Source organism: Sarcophilus harrisii, chromosome 4 (genome assembly GCF_902635505.1).
Source record: "Sarcophilus harrisii chromosome 4, mSarHar1.11, whole genome shotgun sequence".
In the NCBI taxonomy this organism is placed as follows: domain Eukaryota; kingdom Metazoa; phylum Chordata; class Mammalia; order Dasyuromorphia; family Dasyuridae; genus Sarcophilus; species Sarcophilus harrisii.
Window position 1 is genome coordinate 395,256,602 of NC_045429.1, and position 20,834 is coordinate 395,277,435.

Here is a 20,834-nt window from a genome sequence, read left to right on the forward strand (position 1 = left end):
TTTGCTGAGGATTTCATATCTTCAGTGGCAAGGCTCTCAATGTAACTGTTTATCTTACTTTGTTCTGATTCTTTACTGAATAAGGCCAAAAGGAAGCAGACATACTGAGAATAGGGGTATTGAAATTACCATCTAAGCTCTTACCTTCAATTAACTTAAACAACTAAATAAGGGGAATAGGCTTTTTGTTATTGGAAAATAAATAATCTAGGATTACTTTGACTAATACATAGAGAAGGATTATGGCTGCTGAGCTAAAATATAAGGTACATTGATAAATTAAATATTAAGGATCTCTGAAAAAGGTGCAATATCATATAGTATATGCCTTTCAAATGTTCTTTAATATCCTCTTTAAAAGCATTGTCTAACTTTTTTTGTTTTGGTACAGTTATATTTTTGATAAATCACTGGAAAGTTAAATAAGGAGAATTTGAACAGAACTATCCCTTGAGTCTTCAGGCAAAATAGAAACTCTGTAATTTGGGCCAGGTGGCCATGGATCATCACTATACCACTTGGTGGAAGTATGCTCAAATTGCTAGAATAGCATCTAAAAGGAGGGAAAAAAATCCCTTAAGTGTTGAAATTGCAAAACTAATGGTATGCCACAATTAAAGATTCCAGTTACCTAGTACTGCATGTAATTTGGAGTTTGGGGCAGAATGAAAAGGATGTCAAAACATATAATGAATTATAGGATGAGGTAATATCTCTCTGTGTATATTTATCACCATGGTAAATTTTTTGGGGGTGCCGTGGGGGATTGGAAATAGGAAAGTAGATGAAGTAATTTGAGAATTAGAATAGAAAGAGACTAAAAAATATGTTTGTATTTAGTTCTCTGAGATTTAATTTCAAAAGAAGTCAGAGTCTAATATGTTCTATCTGTCACTATTTTGTGGTTATAGTCAATGTATTGGCATGGAGAATTTTCTCACTGGAATAACTTTTATCTTAAACTACTTATTATTTGGATTATTCATTTGTATACTTGAAAATTTATCCTATATGTACATATATAATTGTCATGCTGTATGTGCTTTGTATCTTATTTTTAGTTCCTTAACACCTGGGGAACAAAGGACATGTCTCGTGTTACTTTTGTCCCTTTCTAGGACCTTATGCTAGTGGGACTTAGAATATAAACTATTCATTCAAAGTTTATTCATTCATATAACCAACATATGTGTAAGAGCAAATAGTAGGCACTCAATGGAAACTTGGTGAATTGATGAAGTGAAAAATAGTTGCCATTTTCCTTAATTAAGTGACTTTCATCTCCCTCATTAAGAGACTCATTTTCTATTTTCATCTTGTCTTCCTGCTTTGTAGTTTAGGTTGTGACTTTGTAGGCTGGGTAGCAATCCACAAGAGTGTTTTATTATCCCTTCTCCAAGATTATAAGTTTGTCACTTGTGACATCAGCATAAAAATAAAAATTTTAGTAACTTTGTGAGTCAGGGATCCTTAACATTCTTTGTGACATTGATCCCTTTGTCTGTCTAGAGGAGTCCAATGTCTCTTTATCTGAATAATGCATAAAAATATTATAGAAATCATAATTAAAGGCAATGCAACTTTTCAGTGGGAGATAAATGAAAAAAAAATGTTATTTATCCATCCAAGATCACAGATCTCCTGAAATCTATCCATGAACTCTCAAGTTAAGAACCATTGCTCTCAGATAAAATGTGAAGTATTGTTGAGTATTTTAAACCTCTTACAATCCAATTCTAACATATATCTCTGGACTTACTTTATATTCCTTTCTCTCCTACCCTCTATGTACCAACCAACAATTCTACTTATTATTTCTTATGTATGACATTTCTCTCACTTTCATGTGTTTGTGTAGGAAGTCTTTCATGGATAAAGTTTTGTCTTCTTCATCTATACCTCTTGGGATTCCATTTAAGGCCAATGTCAAGAGACACATCTTTTAGATCTTCTATAGTCCATTGGAAATTAATGCTTCCTCCCTTCTATCCTCTCCCACTAATCTGTATATGCTTTATTTATTTCTCTTCATATTAGATGTCACTTGTGACTTGCTTCCCTGCTCTCAAGGACTTTGGACCTACATGAACCTTGACTTGATCCTAATTCCTAAGTTATGAATTTATCCCTCCGGCTCTAGAGAAATCTCCTGAGTAAATAAAACTCGTGTCTAGGGTATCCCATGAGCAAAAGGATTCCCTTCTATAAAGGTGCTGGGTTTACAATGAATACACTGAGTATCAAGTGTAGGCAGGGGTGTGCTGGTGAATGCTTATCAACTAACTTACTGAAAAAAATTAGAATTAAAGATTAATCTGCATTATTATCATTTTCTCCATCACTTTCTTAAGTCTCGACAATAAAACATCAAACCCCGATTTGCAAATGTAGTTTGTCAGTTTCTGAGGTATAATTGCTCCCACTGAAAATTATCAATCACTTTCTCAAATTGATCTGAGTTGCTTCCAGTACACTCCTAAGTTCAGGAAAATTTCTCCTCCAATAGAATGTGTGCTCCTTGAGGGAAGGGACTGTTCTCATTTTTGTGCTTTTATCCCTAAACATAGCACAATGCCTGGCATGTGGTCAGCAGTCAATAAATTCTCACTAAATAGAATTGAATCCCTAGAGTATTTGCGAAATGTTTGTTTAGGTAACTCCTCTGGATGACATACAATATACATTTGTAAAATCCCCCTTTAAAAAATGCCCTAACCCACAGACACCTTTGTTTTGTCTCATATGTGAAGTTTTATGGATAAGTGAACATTTAGAAGGAGAAAAAAAATTTCCACCCTTTGACAGCACAGTAACAATCTGGAAGGGGCTGGTCACCCCCAGGAGACAATCCTGGGTTCCATCAGCATGCTGGGAAGATTTCTGCCCACACTTCCTAATAATATGCCCCCCACCCACCCCAGAAGCTTCACATAAATGTTGAACAGCAGGGGAGATAATATGGAAGCCTTGGTACTCCACGGGGGTTGGGGGAAAATGAGTAATTGCCCATTACCTCTTGCTGGGTTCTTCCTCCCCAAGAATGAAGAGATCCATTGCAAAGCAGTGCCACCCCCACTCCCACCCCTGCTGGGGTCTGCAGCCTCAATTATAACACCTGGTGGCCTTCTTTGTGTTTTCCCTCTTCTCCAATCCTTCCCTGTTGAGGTTATATTTTCTAATAAGCCATACAAAATTATTTCTTTTTAATAACTTTCCTGATAAATGTTTCTTTCTCTTTGCTGGCTCCTTTTTATATTTCACTAGCATGTTACTGCCCCTTTGGCTCTCACCTTATTACAAAATAACCTTGTTTGATGTTTATCAGTGGCCCATAATACCCTTTCTCCAGACAAAAAGATAAAAACAAGCCCTGACCTTGAGATTGAGAACCATGTCTTCTTACACGTTGTTGTGATAGCTATATGTATTTGAGCCAAGGGGCTCATTCCTAGTCATTGCCATCACTCATTTAACCTTCCTATCTCCCTTTAATTTCTGGCTACCTAGATACAAATGTTGGTTTGGAAATACAAGTTGGAAGGGATTTTAGGATTAAGAAGTAAATTGGTTTTGGGATGGGGTGTACCACCATCATGAAGAATTTGTGGGATTATGTGGGAAAAGCCACATTTCTTTATTTCTTTTGCATGGCTCCAGGAGACTGACCCTCTTTCCATGTATGGAAGAATTTCCTTATGATTATATCTATCCTCCCATTTTATTTTTTAAAATTCTTTTTGGAGATTTGGCTCAATAAATATTGAATTCTCTTTCCCCAGGGAAAACATACCCAAATGTGTTTCGAGGTTAATAGAATTTCAGACCTGGCCACTGGACTACATCCAGTATAAATCCTTTATCTGGAAAAATCCTTCACAATCCAACTTGAACTTGGAGGAGGAACACTCCCTCCACAGAATCTCTTATGGTAGGACATTTGACTTTGGAACAACTGTAGCTATTGAGAAGTTTATCCTGACATTCAGCCTAAATTGGACTCTGCAATTATAGGGGCAAACAGAACACTTTAATCCTTTTTAAAAATTTTCTTTTTTTCTTTTTTCTTTCTTTTCTTTTTTTTTTTTTTTTTTTACAAAGCTGGATGAATCTGTATTAGAAAAGATGCAGAAGGATTTCATGTTTTAGGAGAAAGACCTTCAGGGTCTCATTTTTATGATTCCTGCCCTTCACTTCCATTCACTCACTGCAAGTTCCCTTGGGATCAAAGTCTTTTAAGAACTTCACTTTAACATTTTATCACTTAAAATATGGGCAGTGGCTGTGTTGGGACCTATACTTGCAGTCAGGAAAACCTGGACTCAAATCCCACCTTGAATTTTTAATAGTTGTGTGATCATGGACAAGTCACAACATTTCTGAGTCTTGGTTTCTTCATTTATAAAATAAGGATAGTAATTACTGTAATACCCATTTCACTGGATTATGAGGACTAAATGAGATAATTCTTGTAAAGAACTATGTAAATTTTAAAGTCCTATTATCAGACTCAGGTGTTATTCTAGGAAAAGGTATATACAATATAGATAGATATTTTCTTGGGGAAAAAACCAGTGTGTGTGTGTGTGTGTGTGTGTGTGTGTGTGTGTGTGTGTGTGTATTTTGGAGGAAAGAAAGGTAGAGAGGCAGATTCCATATTAAAGGAGTCCTTTTCTGCCTTCCTGAAGATGTATAGCATGTCACAACTGTTTTCTTTCCTTCCTTCCTTCCCCCACTATCCCTCTTCTTTCACTGTCACAAGTTACTTCTGCCTAGTGATTACTATTTTTTTTTTTTGTTGTTGTTATTAGGAAGTTGACTGGCTGGTGGTATTAAGAACCTAGTAAATCAAAAATTGGGCTTGAATCAGTTGCTTCATATTAGCTTTAGTCATAAATTTCAATCCTAAGCTACCAATTCCAGCTAGTACTCTGGTTTAATTTCTTTATAAGATTTCTTACTCATACATGAAAGCTGGCAGGACATGGAAGTGCTGCTGGGAAAGATTGTAATGAAAAAAAATTGCCATTCACCTAGGATGTAAAATGCTTTCTCAAGGCAGTTCATTCTTAATTTCCTGTGTTCCATTGGTGGGAAGGATCTCTAGTGAAAAGTTAATATGAACTATGCTATATTTCAAACAAACACTTTTTTTTTTAATTCTAGAAGACTATTTTTTTTCTTTTTGCTCTCCATGTAATTAAACCAGCAAAGAAAAAAGCCCAATGCCATCCTTATCCTTTGGGTATAAGTGTTTCTTTTCCCCTTCTGATAAGGGATATTTCCCCTCCCCAAAGAATATATCCAAACAGAATTCTATATAATGAACAAGAACAAAGTTCACACTTGGCAATCCAATGGCAAGGGCTTTGAAAAGCCACAGGTTGCTTTCAGTGAGAGCAAAAATGTGTAAATGGTTTTATTGAAAATCAATATGCATTTGGGAAGTGATGCTCATTTTAAAATTCTTTGCAATTTTAAAAGGTTTTTTTTTTTTTTTTTTTTTTTTTGTTATTGTTCAATTGAGATCTACAGGATATCTTACATCTCTGAATCCTAGGAGTTTTTGTTGTTGTTGTTGTTATGCTTATATAAGTAGAGATTTAATCTTGATTTTATTTCACCTTTGGAGACAGAGAGTAGAACTTCCATGAGAGAAGATAACTCTCATGTACAAGGGTATCTCATGCATTGATGTTTCAGAGAGGTCCCTGATTTCATCACTGTGTGCACACCATTACCATTCTTATCCAATCAGAATTTGCTTTGTGCTCATTAGGTGTCCCATGCTCCTTTTCTTGATTTCTCAATCTTAAGTGAGTCTTTTCTAAGTTGAAAAAACAAACAAACAAACCACTCTTTAGAATATCTAGCCAACGTAACAGAGGTTTTCTTTTTGTTTTTTATAAAATCTTGGTTAGTACCATTCTAGCACTTGACTTGATATCTGTAGGCTCCCATTAACACTAAGACCTAATTCTTTTTGGGGATTTTTTTGGGGGGGTCCCTTTCAGCGCGCTCTCTCTCTCTCTCTCTCTCTCTCTCTCTCTCTCTCTCTCTCTCTCTCTATATATATATATATATATTTTTTTTTTTTTCAAGATAATTTGATTCAAAACCATAAAATATCTTTGGAAGGACATTAAACAGATGAGTTTTTGTGACAAGAGATAGCTTGTCATACTAAACAATATGGTAAGCAATATTACAAATAATAATCTAGTCTGATTTTCTCTTCCTATTCAATTCTGGATTCTCATTGTCCATCTGTGGTACCTGCATGTGCATAATGAGGATCTAAATTGATAGGCTCCCTATCTCATGTGTATGCCTTCTAGGCAAAATTTTTCATCCACTTAGTTTTCCAGTGTGAATGATTAGAAAAATTTCTTTTGCATTTATGTGGACTTTGTTGAAGAGACTTTGTAGTGTTTCAGGATTTTTAAAAATGAATATAATATCATCTGTGAATAAGAACATTAGGAAAATTTTGTCTTCAGTATGGAATTCTTCTTTTGTTTGGACTTTGAGTGAAATATACTCCATGCTATAATGCAAGGTCCTTGGGTGTTGTTTCACTTCTTATATTTCATTTCCAATACCTAACACCATGGCCTTAAATGTTCATTTAATTTGATTGATGCAATACCATAGGGAGGATAGAGGACTAGTGTTGTAGTAAGAACTAGGTTCCTCTTTTACTTCTGATACATACTATCTGTATGACACTGGAACAGTCCTTTAGCCTTTCAGTGTCATAGCTGACTCCTTAAGAAAGGCATTTTTAACTTAGGGTATTAGAGAAAGGTCATTTTTTTTTAAAAGTATTTTGAGAACTATTTCATAATAATTGATTTCTTATTTTAATCCTATGTTTTTTATTTTATGCATTTAAAAAAATTATTCTGGATACTGATCCTGAAGTCAAAAGAACCTGAGTTCAAATCTGGCCTTAAACAGTTATTAGCTATGTGACCTTGGGCAAGTCACTTACTCCTTATTGCCTCCCTCTTAACAAACCCCCAAACTCCCAAAACATTATTCTGAGAAGGAATCCATGGGCATCATCAGATTGCCAAAGGGGACTGTGTTGCAAATAATGGTCACTACTTTTTGCTCTAAGGCTATACGTTATATATGAATTTCTAGTCAGTATCAGAGAAGGGAATTTTCACAGTTGGAGTTATTGACACTGTTAAAATCATAGGTTTAGTTGCTCTGCCTTTTCATCTCTATCTGCTCCCCAGTTTTTCCCATGACACAGGTGAATGGTATATGTTTCTATTTTTCACCTAGCTTTATTTCAGTACTCACTAGAATCCTTTAAGAAAGTTATCATCTCTCTAGCTGCATCTGTCATGGATTTGTATAATTTTAATATACATGAAGAAGACATCTGTCTTCAAGGCTGAATTGTGTTCTACTGAGTCAAGAGAATTTTAAAAGCCACTAAACAATAAATACAACACTCATATTTTCTGCATCTCTCAGTTGTGTGGTTGTAAAGATGTGGTTTGCTAAAGAAAATTATCAACAAAAGCTGGTCTGTTCCATTCTGTTTTTGTTTTCTGGGCATACAAATACAAATGAAAAACAGTCCCTGACCTCCCGAAATTTATCTTCTACAGTTCCTCATTAGTGTTTCTATTTGTTTGTTGGACAAAAATCACAGTTAACTGACTCACTGCTGGGATATTTTCCTTATTATCCCTCCCCTTTCAATTCAAGTAGCTATGGTCAATAAAGCATGTCATCTTCCACGGATTTGCTAGGTAAAGGGGAGGGCTAGCTACCTCTGAAGAAGGGCAGGGAGGGGACACTTACTAGTGAATACAAAGATTCAGGATACTTCTTTTGTCTGCATCTTATACCAAGCAGATGATGCTAGAATATTGCAGAATCTACAGGCCTCATGTAGCTCCTTATATTCCTAAGTCATACAAGAATCAGATTATAATGTTATTGGAAAATATTTACAAAAAATACAATAAAACATAAGAAATGTTAATATTGGGGGCAGCTAGGTGATGTAGTGCATAGAGTGTGAGGTCTAGAGTTAGAAAGACTCATCTCCCAAGGTTTTTCTTTGCCAAGAAAACTCCAAAAGGGAAAATGAATATTCAGATACAATTAAATGACTCAACAACAAAATGTTAATAACAATTAAATGACTCAACAACAAAATGTTAATATGTACAGGGCCTGCAATGATCCTTATGATGTGTTTGGTGGTCCTGGTTCCATTTGAGTTTAACATCACTTCTCTAAAAAAAGCTTCCCAGCAGGTGTGAGAGATCATGAACTTGATACTATGTTAGGGTGTTATGAAGAGTGAAAGAATGGAGATAGGGTTAGTGGGTGAGAAGAAATATGCCATCAATACTCCCCTTTTTTCATCCATCTTTTTCCACTAGCAGGAGAAATGTGCCAAAAATTATCACCTGGTAATGAACCTTTTGATGCTAAGCTCTTCACCCTTAGCTACTAGAATCAGCCAATAGATACATAGCATGTCATTGGTTTTATGCTTTCTGTAAGCTTTTCAGATTGTTGAAATCTGCCAGAGCTTGTGTCCTGCTGCCATAGATTTAGATTCCTGTGTAGCTAACCAGTCTTACCAGGAGAAAGCAGGCATGTCATTGGAAGAGGATTTTTGTAGAAGAAAATTTCCCCCCATAATAACTAGGTGGGGGGGGGACAAATCTGGATAGATTTTAGAAGAATGTTTGTAATTTTTTTGGCTTGTTCTCAGAATAATTCTGTAGCAAAACAAAAAGATAAAATAAAAAAAAAATTCCATAGTTCTGGATACTTTGATTCCTATGTACAAGTACAAGAAGAGTCTAAGTACTCACATGTATTCAAAGAGTGATTTTGGGAATTAAAGTTAGATCTAGTATCATTATAAATATAATTGCTAAGATTATTAATTTATACATTCATCAAGCAATCATTTGTTGAGCATCTACTGTAAGCTTAAGGGATCAGAAAGATTTTAATAAGTATCAATTTTCCTTAAAACTATCTTTCATTATACTTTCATCAAGAAGAAGAAGGAGAGAGAGAAAAAAAAGAAAGAGAGAGAGAGAGAGAGGAGAGAGAGAGAGAGAGAGAGAGAGAGAGAGAATGAGAGAGTGAGTGTGTGTCAGAGAATCATTTACTGATGGTATGCCATCCTGAAGAGGATCAGGGTCATTTGTAATGACTTCATCTGATTTGTATAGATTTCAGTGAGTTACAACTTCTTTCCTATGTAGAGAAAACTGACATATCCCCATAAATTTCCATCAATACTAAAAAAAAATTAACCTTCACCTTAAACTTTGAAAAGGCATAAATCTGAACAAAGAAGCACATGTGAAGATAACAGTGTCACAACAAGATTTTAATGAAATAGGGCTTAAGGGGAGGATGTATGATAGAAAAGACAAGAGAACAGAGAAATACTTCCTTGGTTAATGACAGGCTATCTATCTATCTACCTCAATCTTTCTTAAGTTTTCTCTTTATCTCTTTTTGTATCTAGGTATCTATCATCTTTTTCTTTCTCAATTTCTTCCAACCTCTCTATCCTTCTCAATCTCTCTATTTCTATGTTTCTCTCTGTCTCTATTCATCAGCTAATCATAGCCCATCTACTTGGAAACTCAGTCCTATGTGGGTATTATTTGCCTCAGACACTCCGTAGCTGTTTGTAATTGACAAGTCACTAAACTTTCCTGAGCCTCAGTTTCCCTCTCTGCAAAAATTGGGATTTTATGTGAGGATCAAGTGAAATAATAATAATAATAGCTCTCCTCCTGACTATCCTGTAACTGTCCGTCACACCATTTCTCATCATGGTGCTGGCCCTTTAAACATCCCCAGAACTATAGATAATTCCAATTGAGCTCCAAGTTCCTGAATTTCCACAGTCTGAAAGAAAAAATATATTAGTTTAGAGCCTCATCATTCTATACTGTAACTTATACATAGTCTTCACAATTTAATTATGGGATAATTAGGATTATCTATTTAATTTGATCAGAACTTCTGGAATTAAATCATGTTATATTAAAAAAATCCTTCAAAATTTGATCATCCTAAGAAAAGATTATTGAAATGCCAATCAAATAGCTAGAGAAAGTCATCATTAAATAGGGAGATATTTTCTGATCTCACTACAGCTAAAAGAAGAAGATGTACATGAGAGAATTTGTCTGCTTTTATAAAATAAGAGATTTTCAAAGCATGTATGGATTCTGAGGTCATTGTGATGGTGTTATTGATAATAATAATATATTTTCTTTAGTTACTTCAAAATTACAGAAGTACTTTACATATAATTATATCATTTGATCTTTACAACAATCCTTTGAGATAGGTGCTATTATTACCCCCATTTTAGAGTTGAGGAAATTAAGTGCAAGAAGTGTTAAATGTCCTGCTCAATGTATAGAACTATCCCCTGTACCATCTACCAACTATATCCAGTCAGCTGTCTGGTCCTCTGGTTTCTATCTCCATGAGATATTTCATGTCCATTGGTTTTTATTCACTCAAATAAAAGTAGAACTTACTTCTTTCTCCTTTGAAAAGAACTCTGATTGGCCTTGGTCATTCACTCTTACATTCATTCTACTCTCCTATGACTTCAGAGTCATAGAGTCACCAAAATAATTTTCTTATGGCACATGTCTGACCAGCTCTAAATCCTGTGATTTAGAAATCCCCATTTTTCTCCCATGGAAGTTTCTCTTTGTCCCTCAAGTAAAAATGCTGTATCCTCAAATTTTATCAAATGATGTCTCCTAGAGGTGTCAAACTGAAGCAGGTTGCAAAACTCCCAGTGCTGAGAAACCAGATTAAAATATAATTAGAAAATATTTAACATAAATAAATAAAAATACAACATAACAGATAAAGATAAATTGTAGTTTTCTATATTTCCATTTGAGTTTGACACCAGTGGTGTGACCATGACTTTGGTCCTCATATTTTGCCTTACATGTACATATTTCTTCTGTACTAAGTTATAAAATACAGGGCTGGGACTTTTTTCAGCTTTTTAAAATATTTTCTTGCCAGAGAGCATAATGCCTTATTGACATATAGTAGGCAGGATCAATTAAGTTTTTCTGAAATGAATTGATTAATGTGACATAATCCTGGGGTTGACTTTGAAATCAGAAAACCTGGGTCCAAGTCTTCTCTTGGACTCATAGAGACTTTGTGACTCTGGAAAAGTCATTTAACTTGCTCCAGAAAACTCTCTGAGACTGAGTTTCAGTCCAATTGTCAGTCTGCATCAGGGAGGGAAGTTTTCAAACTTGGAGTTCTTTACTTTGAAATAGTCACAGGGCTAGGCCAGAAAAAAATCCTGGTGCATATTTAGGAGTTTGAGCATCTTATATGTTATAAGCAGCATCTTATTAATGCTGTATATATGAGTTATTATATTGAAGGATTAAAATGAAGTACTTTGAGGTGAGCCCTACTGAGGCTTTTTGAATATTGAATAGTGTTCTGGATTTGGAATAAGAATGAATTGAGTTCAGATCATCCCTCTGACACTTACTAACTAGCGTTGTGATAATAGCAAGTCACTTTGAACCTCAGTTTCTTCATTTGGAAAATGGAGAAAATAATAGTTGTATACCTCACATGGAGTTGTAGCAAATGAGATAATATACATTTATGGCTTTGTAAACCTTAAAGAGCTATGTAAATGTCTTGTGGTATTATTGTTGTTGTTGTTATATTCTTTCCAGGAAAATTGCCTCACCTGTTTACTGCTGCTGATAAAATATGTTGACTTAGAGAAATGTTTACTTATATGTAAATGATCACAAAGACAATTCTAATAGTTGTCTTAGTAATTATAACATATTTATATAATACTTCAAGATTTGCAAAGTGTTTTACACATTATCTATTTGAGGTTTATAACCATCTTGTGAAATAGGTGCTATTATTATTTATACCCATTTTACAAATGAGGAAACTGAAGCAAACAGAGGCTAAGTGACTTGCCCAGAGTAATCTAGTACATTACAGTGAAAAGAGTACTGGATTTGTAAACAGAGGGCCTGGATTCCCATCTCATTTCTGTTGGTTTTTTACCTGGTATAACTGGGTAACTTCTTCACTTCCCTCTAGGCCTTAGATAGTTGACTTCTGAGGTCCTTCTAGGTCTGACTTGATGATGCTGTTTTCTAGGGATGAGATTTGAGCCTCCAAGTTCAGAGCACTATCCATGGTGCTACATTGCTGACAATTGTCCCTGATTAGTGCTGGTTAAAAAACACAATATTTTTAAATATATAGAGCATTGCATTCCCTTCACTATAGAAAGAACCAATACTTTACTTTAAAATAGCACTGAAAGAATGCTCAAGGTCAATGATTTGTTCTGCCAAGGCTCAGCCTTGTATCACTCCCACCATACACTATCTTACATTCCTATGTACATGTTCCTGAACAAAAGTGGAGAGAATCATGTAATTATGCTGGCTGGGTCCACCATACCCTCCAATTCCTTCATTTTCAGTTCTTTCCCAGGATATCACTTCTGTACTAGCTTCATTCTTTTCTACTTCATCTTGACTCTTTGGTTAACCAGTTCATTTTATATTATTGCCCTTTTCTTAGGGTGGCTAGACAATACAGTTGACAGGGTGTCACTCCATGAGGAAGATTCATTTTCCTGAATTCAGATTTGGCCTTAGATATTTACTAGCTATGTGACTCTGGGCAAGTCATTTAGCCCTGTTTGCCTCAGTTTCTTGATCTGTCAAATGAGCTAGAAAAGGAATTGGTAAACTATTCCATAACCTTTGCCAAGAAAATCCCAATGGGGTATGAAAAGTCAGACATATCTGGAACAACTGAACAACAATTGTGTCTTTTTCTCAAGTCCCTTGCCATCTTATTCAAATGCCAATTGTCAATCTGTCAAGCCTCAGCTTAGATCACTTTCCCAATCCATATCCTTCACTGCTATTCATATACTGAAGAATGAAACTAGAGAAAGTGATAAAATTTTGCCGAATAGATCCACTATATTTTTAGGTTAAATAATCTAAATAGGCCCTCATTCCAGTGAGGCAATCTTTTCATATGGAAAGGACTCAATTATCCACTAACTACAGAGTTTTTACCAACCCTTTTCATTCTTCCCCAAACTTACCATTGCCCCCTCCATTCCTCTACTCTCTTAGCTGAGAATTGTGCTTGATATTTTTATACTGTTTCCTGGATCATCTCATACTTATCTAACCCATTTCTCCTTCTCAATTTCCTTTGCTAGATTTTTATTTAAGTCACAGTGACTTAGTGTGGGTAGTCCTCAGAGCTCTATCTTGAGTTTTCCTCATCTTCCTTTCATATGCTGATCTCACCTTTTACATATATTATTAGCTCTCCACTGATTATTCACAGATCTACTTATCCAATCTTTACCTCTCTGATGACCTCCAATATTGCATCTTTAGCTTTCCGTTGGACATTTCATATTAGATATCAGATAGACATTAATTAATTCTATTAATGTGGAATTCCCATTAATTCCACATTAATCTCAATGTGAGCTCCTTGAGATTAGGGATTATCTTTTGCCTTTCTTTGTACCTCCAATGCTTAGCACAGTGCCTGGCACAAAACAGGAACTCAATAAATATTGATTGATGGACTTCTTGGAGTCTTGACATATATGACAAGGTGGTGCTCCATCCTTGACCTGTTTCAATTCACCTGCCTTGGTTTTGTGGAAACCAGTCCTGGGATCCAGTCTTGAACAATTTTTTTTTCAAGTATCAGTTACATATCCTTATTACATAATCCTCTCTAGTTGTTTTTTCTGTTTTTCTGTACAAGGCAGGAGTCCAACAACATCTATATTTCAATAGAATTGGTTTCTTTGGTGATCCTATATATTCTGAGAAGAGGTCCAGCTTACCAAAGGGTTCTAGGACACAAAAAAGGTTAAGAATCCTCTACCTTGGTTATGACTATGACTAACGATGATTTATAATTTATCAAATGCTTCTAGCCCCTCTTCCCACACAGTTTTAATCTCATTTCTAACATCATATGAGATGCAAATATTGCTCACATGTAGATAAATAAATTCTTACAATAAAAAAACAACAACAAGAAGAAATTAAAGTTTCAAACTACAGGAAATTATAAGCATTTTTTTTAACCTAATTTTTCCTAGACACTCTTTGGGAAGGGTCACTCTTTAAGTTTTTGGTCTCAAAGGAAAGGGCTCCCAGGTGGTCTCTAGCATGAATGCCAAAAGTATGTTTACCTAAAAGACTATTTTATGGAGAATTAGAACCAAGCAAGCACTTATATGTGGGTTAGAAAAAAAACAGTACCAAGATATTCTAAAGGTCTTTCTATAGGTCTTGTGAGACATTAGAGATGCCACTGGTCAGGGAACCAAATGATGAGGTTTGGCGCAGGGCAGAGAGTTGCGGGAACCCCTTCTGGTCAGTGCAGGTCTTTCATAAAATAATTTACCAACCCAAAAAGTTAGACTAGCAAAAAGAAGTTTATTGACATTGAGAAGTCAGCTTTTGCTAGGAGACTAACTTCTTCAGTAGCAAGGTCCTGAAAGAAAAGTAAAGATCTACCAGAGGACTCCTGGCAGAGAGAGAAAGAGGGGTTAATGCTGAGAAAAGAGTGTCTTTTCAAGGGGTAAGGGGTCCTTGCAGGCAGCTATGCCAAGGAGAAGTCCCTTGGCATGGTATGATTCTTGCTTTTGGTCTTCTGCAAAGAAATGGGCCCAGAGTTGCTTTTTAAAAGAGATTTGAGACTGAAGTCTCAATTGAATGAAATTACTGCCCCCAGCCCTAGATTTCTAGTAGAATGTTTACTGGGAGTGGTCCTGAGCCAATCTTCAGCTCAATAGGGGGCCATAGAAATCTAGATCACCAGCAAAATGACACTACTTAAGTTTGAGCTAAGTAGGAGTGGTCCTGGATTCAACTAGACCCAAATTAACAGACCACTTTATCTTGATTACCTGAGGCAGACCTCTCCCAGGAGAGTTTCTCAAGTGTTTACCCCAAAGTCAAGACAGTTTCAGAGTTCCCCTCATCAGCATGGCATGCCTGAAAGAAGGTGCTATTCTCTGTGAGCAAAACAAAATCACAGTAGCACAAAAGGAAACTTGAGATGCACAAATTTAGAGAAATTCCCAAATATTCATAGGGACTATTTTACCTGACCTGTGGTAGAGTCTTCTGAACTCATATTGGACTGATCATTCATAGATGAACACATTGTACCTTCCAAGAACTCCACTGACTCATTGATGAATGCAAGAAAGAGTGTCTAGATTAGTAGACACATTTTTGTTTTTTTATGTTAAAATATGTTAAATCCAATATATGTATACATATTTATACAGTCGTCTTTCTGCGCAAGAATAATCAGATCAAGAAGGAAAAAAAAAACTGGGAAAGAAAACATAATGCAAGCAAACAACAACAGAAAGAGTGAGAATGCTATGTTGTGGTCCTCACTCAGCTCCCATGGTCCTCTCTTTAGGTATAGATGGCTCTCTTCATCATTGAACAATTGGAATTGGTTTGAATCATCTCATTGTTGAAGAAAGTCACATCCATTAGAATTGATCATGATATAGTTTTGTTGTTCCTGTATATAGTGATTTCCTGGTACTGCTCGTTTCACTTAGTCTCAGTTCACATAAATCTCTCTGGGCTTTTCTGAAATCATCCTGCTGGTCGTTTCCTATAAAACAATAATATTCCATAACATTCATATACCATCACTTTTTCAGCCATTTTCCAACTGATGGGCATGCATTCAATTTCCAGTTTTTTGCCACTACAAAAAAGGCTGCCACAAACATTTTTGCACATGTGGGTTCCTTTCCCTCCTTTAATATTTCTTTGGGATATAGACCTAGTAGAAACACCTCTGGATCAAAGGGTATGCACAATTTGATAACTTTTTGAACATAGTTCCAAATTGCTCTCCAGAATGGTTGGATCTGTTCACAGTTCCACCAACAATGTATCAGTGTCCCAGATTCCCCACATCCCCTCCAACATTCTAGTAGACACACTTTTGAAACCACAAATACAGTGTTTTATTTTCTATCCTGAAGAGCAAGTTCCTCCTTAATTAATTAATTGGGTGTTTCAGAAATTACAGAATGGAAATCTCCACCTTTCATTACATAGCCACTCTCTATCCCCAAGAAATTTACATTTTTAAGGAGGAAGATAACAGTGAAGGGCAAGGGGCAAAGGGATTCCTTTTCAAATCTCAGATCATAATCCCTGATTACAAAAGCCAATGCAGTATAAGAGCTTACATTATTATGGAGGCAAAATTCAGAGGGCTCCAGTCCAAATCTAAAACCTCCACCCTGATTATTCTTTGATGTTCTTCTGGGTTTCAATTTTCTAATTTGTTTAAATTTTCCAATTTAATTTTCATAACTCTGTGGAAACCAAATTCCCTCCATTTCTCACAAAGCCTCTTTGGTCCTCTTTGGTTATTGGTCCTCTTTAAGTAAGAGGGATGAAGGACAATAACAATCTCAGCTCACCACACAACTGTTTGTCATCTGGCTCAAGCCATAATTCATGGGTTCTTCATTGTCCTTCTAGGTGCTAACAAGGAAACCACTGCTGGACACCTCATGGGCTGGCTTCTGGAGTGATTCTAAATTTTCTGGCTTTGGAATATGTGATCCTGAGGTCCTTAGAATCTAAGAATGCTATTGTTCTGTCAATGATTGTAAAAGTCTTCTGGCCTAGGAATATAATAATATTTCTTCCCTTAAATTTTAGGGAAGATATATTAATAATCCTGAGACTCTAATATTAGGATGCTATTGTTCTAATAATCTTGTCTATGCATGATTCTGAAGTCTTCTGGCTTTAGGATAGTTCTAGGTCTACTGGTCAGTGGTAACCAAATTCCTGAGACTATTCCTCAGTTCTACCTTTAGGCCATAAAATTAGTTTATCAATGACATGAACTGGATAAATTTATCTCCTTGTTCCAAGTTCTTTGCTAAATTCTCTTGGAATTTAGACTGCTTCAATTGGCATTACAATTACAATAAACTTTGCCCCTTGACTTGGATATGGATTCAGGCCTGTAAATTCTTTTGAGATACCTCATAACACCGGGCTGTGACTCCTAATCTTTTGGGGTTCCTTTCCAACCTCAACACTATCGCTGTTATTTCTCACAGGTGTACGCAGTATTTCTTTTTTTTTTTTTTTTCCTATCTTTTCTGAAAAACAGAGATTTGCTTGTCAAATTTGTTGTTGTTGGTGAGTCTCTTCAGTCGTGTCTGACTCTCTCTGATCCCATTTGGGGAATTCTTGGCAAAGACACCAGATTGGCTTGCCTTTTCCTTCCTCAGCTAATTTTGACAGGTGAGGAATTGAAGCAAACAATGTTGAGTCTCTTGCCCAAGGTCACAGAGCTAAGAAAATGCTTAAGGCCAGATTTTAATTCAGGTCTTCCAGGACTCCAGGCCCCTAACTCTATTTACTGCTCATCTATCAGCTCTTCTAGTCAACTTCCTCCTCACAATGCAACATTTGAATGAACCTAGGCAACTCCTTTTGTAAGAACTATTTTCAGTAATCACCTCAATACTGAAACATTTTCAGTATTGTGGTGTTCCCTACCAGGAGTTCTCTATGTTGAACAAATCAGTTCTTTAGTGTCTTATTAACATGTTATAGATACCTCAAATCCTGCTAGCCTACCAGTCAGAAGCATTTGTTGAACTGCAAATGTGGGTAAAAATTTGAATAATTTTTAGTGCTATAGGAAACCAGTGTGGTGGAAGATTATTTACAAGAGAAAAAAAAGACATGTTGGGTGCTATTTTAGTTGAGGAATAAACCATTTCTATAAAGTAATTGAAGAAACCCTATGTAGAACAATGCATCACTAAGTAAACATTAATTCAATAAGCATTTATTAAGTATTTGCTTTGTGCCTGGCACATTTTCATTCTAAAGTGAAATAGTCCATATAGCTAGATGGCACAGTGGATAGAACTTTGGGAAAGTTCTATTTCTTTATCTGTAAAAGGGAGATAATAATGATGTCTCTCAGGGTTATAAAAACAAAAAGAGATAAAGTGCTTTGCAAACTTGAAAGTACTATATAAATATTAGCTATTATTTGTTGAAAACAATACATATATATGTAAATACAAAATGGGCAGCTAGTTGGTATGGGAGATAGAGTGCTGGGCTTGAGGTTAGAAAGACTTGAGTTCAAATGTGGATGAGTAATTTAATTCTGTTTGCCTTAGTTTCCTCATCTGTAAAATTATCTGGTGAATGAAATGGCAAAGCATATCAGTATCTTTGTCAAGAAAATTCCAAATGGAATGTCAGTCTATTTACTATGCCACATTATCTTTACTAAATAATAAAATAAATACACAAAATAAAGAGTAAAATCTTTCAAACAACCCTTAACATTTAACAAAGTAACACCAAAGTAACAAAGTAACCTAAACCACATAAAACAACTCAAACAACTGAACAAAAACAAATATAAAATTATACAATATACTTTTGTTGGAACTGGCAACTGACTGATATCAGAAAAGATTCTATGTTTGATAAAGCCTCATTATTTCTGTAATTCAGCCTATTTATGGAAAAATATTTATAAGGCAAATATTAGTGAGAGTTGGAGACTGAATTTGTGAATTTATAAATATAGGGAAGTACTTGGTGAGGAATCTCCCTCTACAGATGTAACTCAGCATTTTCTTGGCAATAACAGTCTTAGCTTATTGCCTAGCACACAAAAGGTTAGATATCCAGACCAGAGTCACAGAGACAATCTGTGTTAGAGGTGGTTGGTCTGCCTTGAAGATGGCTCTTTATCCATAGACCAGTTTACTTGTATAAATAAATATTAGCAAAGCAATATTTAGCCTATCAAAGGAAGCATTTTTCTCCTTTCAAAATCATTTTTTACAGTACTCACTTTCAACTTAATGTGCTAATTATATATGATTCTTATCTATATATTAAAGAAAATCTGTTAGGATACTTTCTTTGACACACAGTATTAATTTACCTTGTTCATTTTGACATATATTAACTGAATACCTATTATGTGCCTAGCATGAAGTTTCCTTGATGGGAAAGTAAACTCTAGCTAGTGGATGGGGAGGCACAATTTGGTAGAAAGAAATCAAATACCTGCTAAATGTTGGAATCAGAAGAGTCTTTGGTAAGACAGGATCTATTTGAAACTATTGGTTTGTGATCTTTATGCTCTTAATCTCTTGCTAGTGGATGGCTTGGAGTGGATTTCCTTTTTTGAAGCTGGGGCTTATTTCTTGTTTGTCATGATTCAGACTTGTCTAGGTAACAACAATCTCCTCTGCACCTGACCTACTTGTCTAGACATTTTATCGATGTATGTTTTATCAATGCATAACCTTAGAGGTGCTTTCTGAAGGGGCAGCTGTTTTCCTTTTCTTTGTTTGCAATTCAGTTGGGAGTTAGGATTTTACTCCGCCCCAGTAGCCTCATATTTTGATCCGTGGCCTAAAGGGGGTTGTTATTTTGTTAGCCACAGAATACTAAACTTTTATTAGGTGCTGTATGGAACAGAAAGAGACCAGTTGCTCCTTTTTGATTTGTACCATTAGACCTTAATTTCACCATTTGCCTGCTCCTCAGTCATTTTCTTGGTCTTGAGTTTAGGTCTACCTTACTAACCTAAATTAGTGTTGTCTAGGCTTCTAAAAGCTGCAATTTTCCTGGGGTCACGATTGTGACAGAGCATTTTCATCATCTTTTCCATTTCCTAGATCCCTGGAATTCAAATGATCTTTCTCTTCTTGCTCTGTGCTGAAAATGACTATACCTGTTTGCTCACAAAACAACTGATGAGACCCCTCTTGGCCAATTCAGGTTTTTGACTAAATTTGAAATCTTGTTACTCAGAATCAATGAATTACTTTTTAAAAAAGGTCTCTTAAAACCACCTTTGAAATAGCAGAATGTTATGAAGAATGTTTCAATAAGTTAGAATTTTAAATCACTCAGGAAGGAGAACCATACCTCTCATCTTATGTAAATCCTGGGAAACCCATATTTTATAGGAGTTACCAATAGCCATAATGATTAATTTCAATCCAATAAGCACCCATTGAAAAATTTCAACATGTATAATCTATATCAAATTGTTTGCCTCCTCAACAAGGAGGGCAAAGAGGAAGAGAGAGAATTTGGAAGTATAAATTTTAAAAATGAATGTTAAAATTGTTTTTACATGTAATTGGGGAAAAAATAAAATACTAAATAAGTTTAGAATTTCTTCCAACAAAAAAAAGAAAGGTTTATGTGTATTGTCAGGGCAATGGTGATGCAAAAACCAATGATACAAAGAAAAATAAAAAAATTCTTGTCTTCTAGGAGCCTCCAATCAACTACAAGGATATTATATAACATGTATATAGATAAACAAATGCATACTAAGTTAAGGAAAACAAGAAAGAGAGATCTAGAAGCTGAGGTGGGGATGGGGAGACTTAAGAAAAGTCAACTCATAGAAGATGAACTCAGCTGTGGAGGAAGTCAAGAATTTTAAGAGGCAGAGTAGGACAAGGAGAACATTCTAGGTATGGGAAACACTGTGCAAATACATGGAGATTGGATATGGAATGTTATGTATAAGTCCCAGAAAGTAGGTCTATTTGGCTGGAATATAGAGTATCTGAATGGGAGTGATATAAAATATATATGAATCAGATTTAGGGGGCTTTAGAAGTGATGTTTAGATCCTCATTTTTTTTTTTTATCATGAAGGTGATAAGG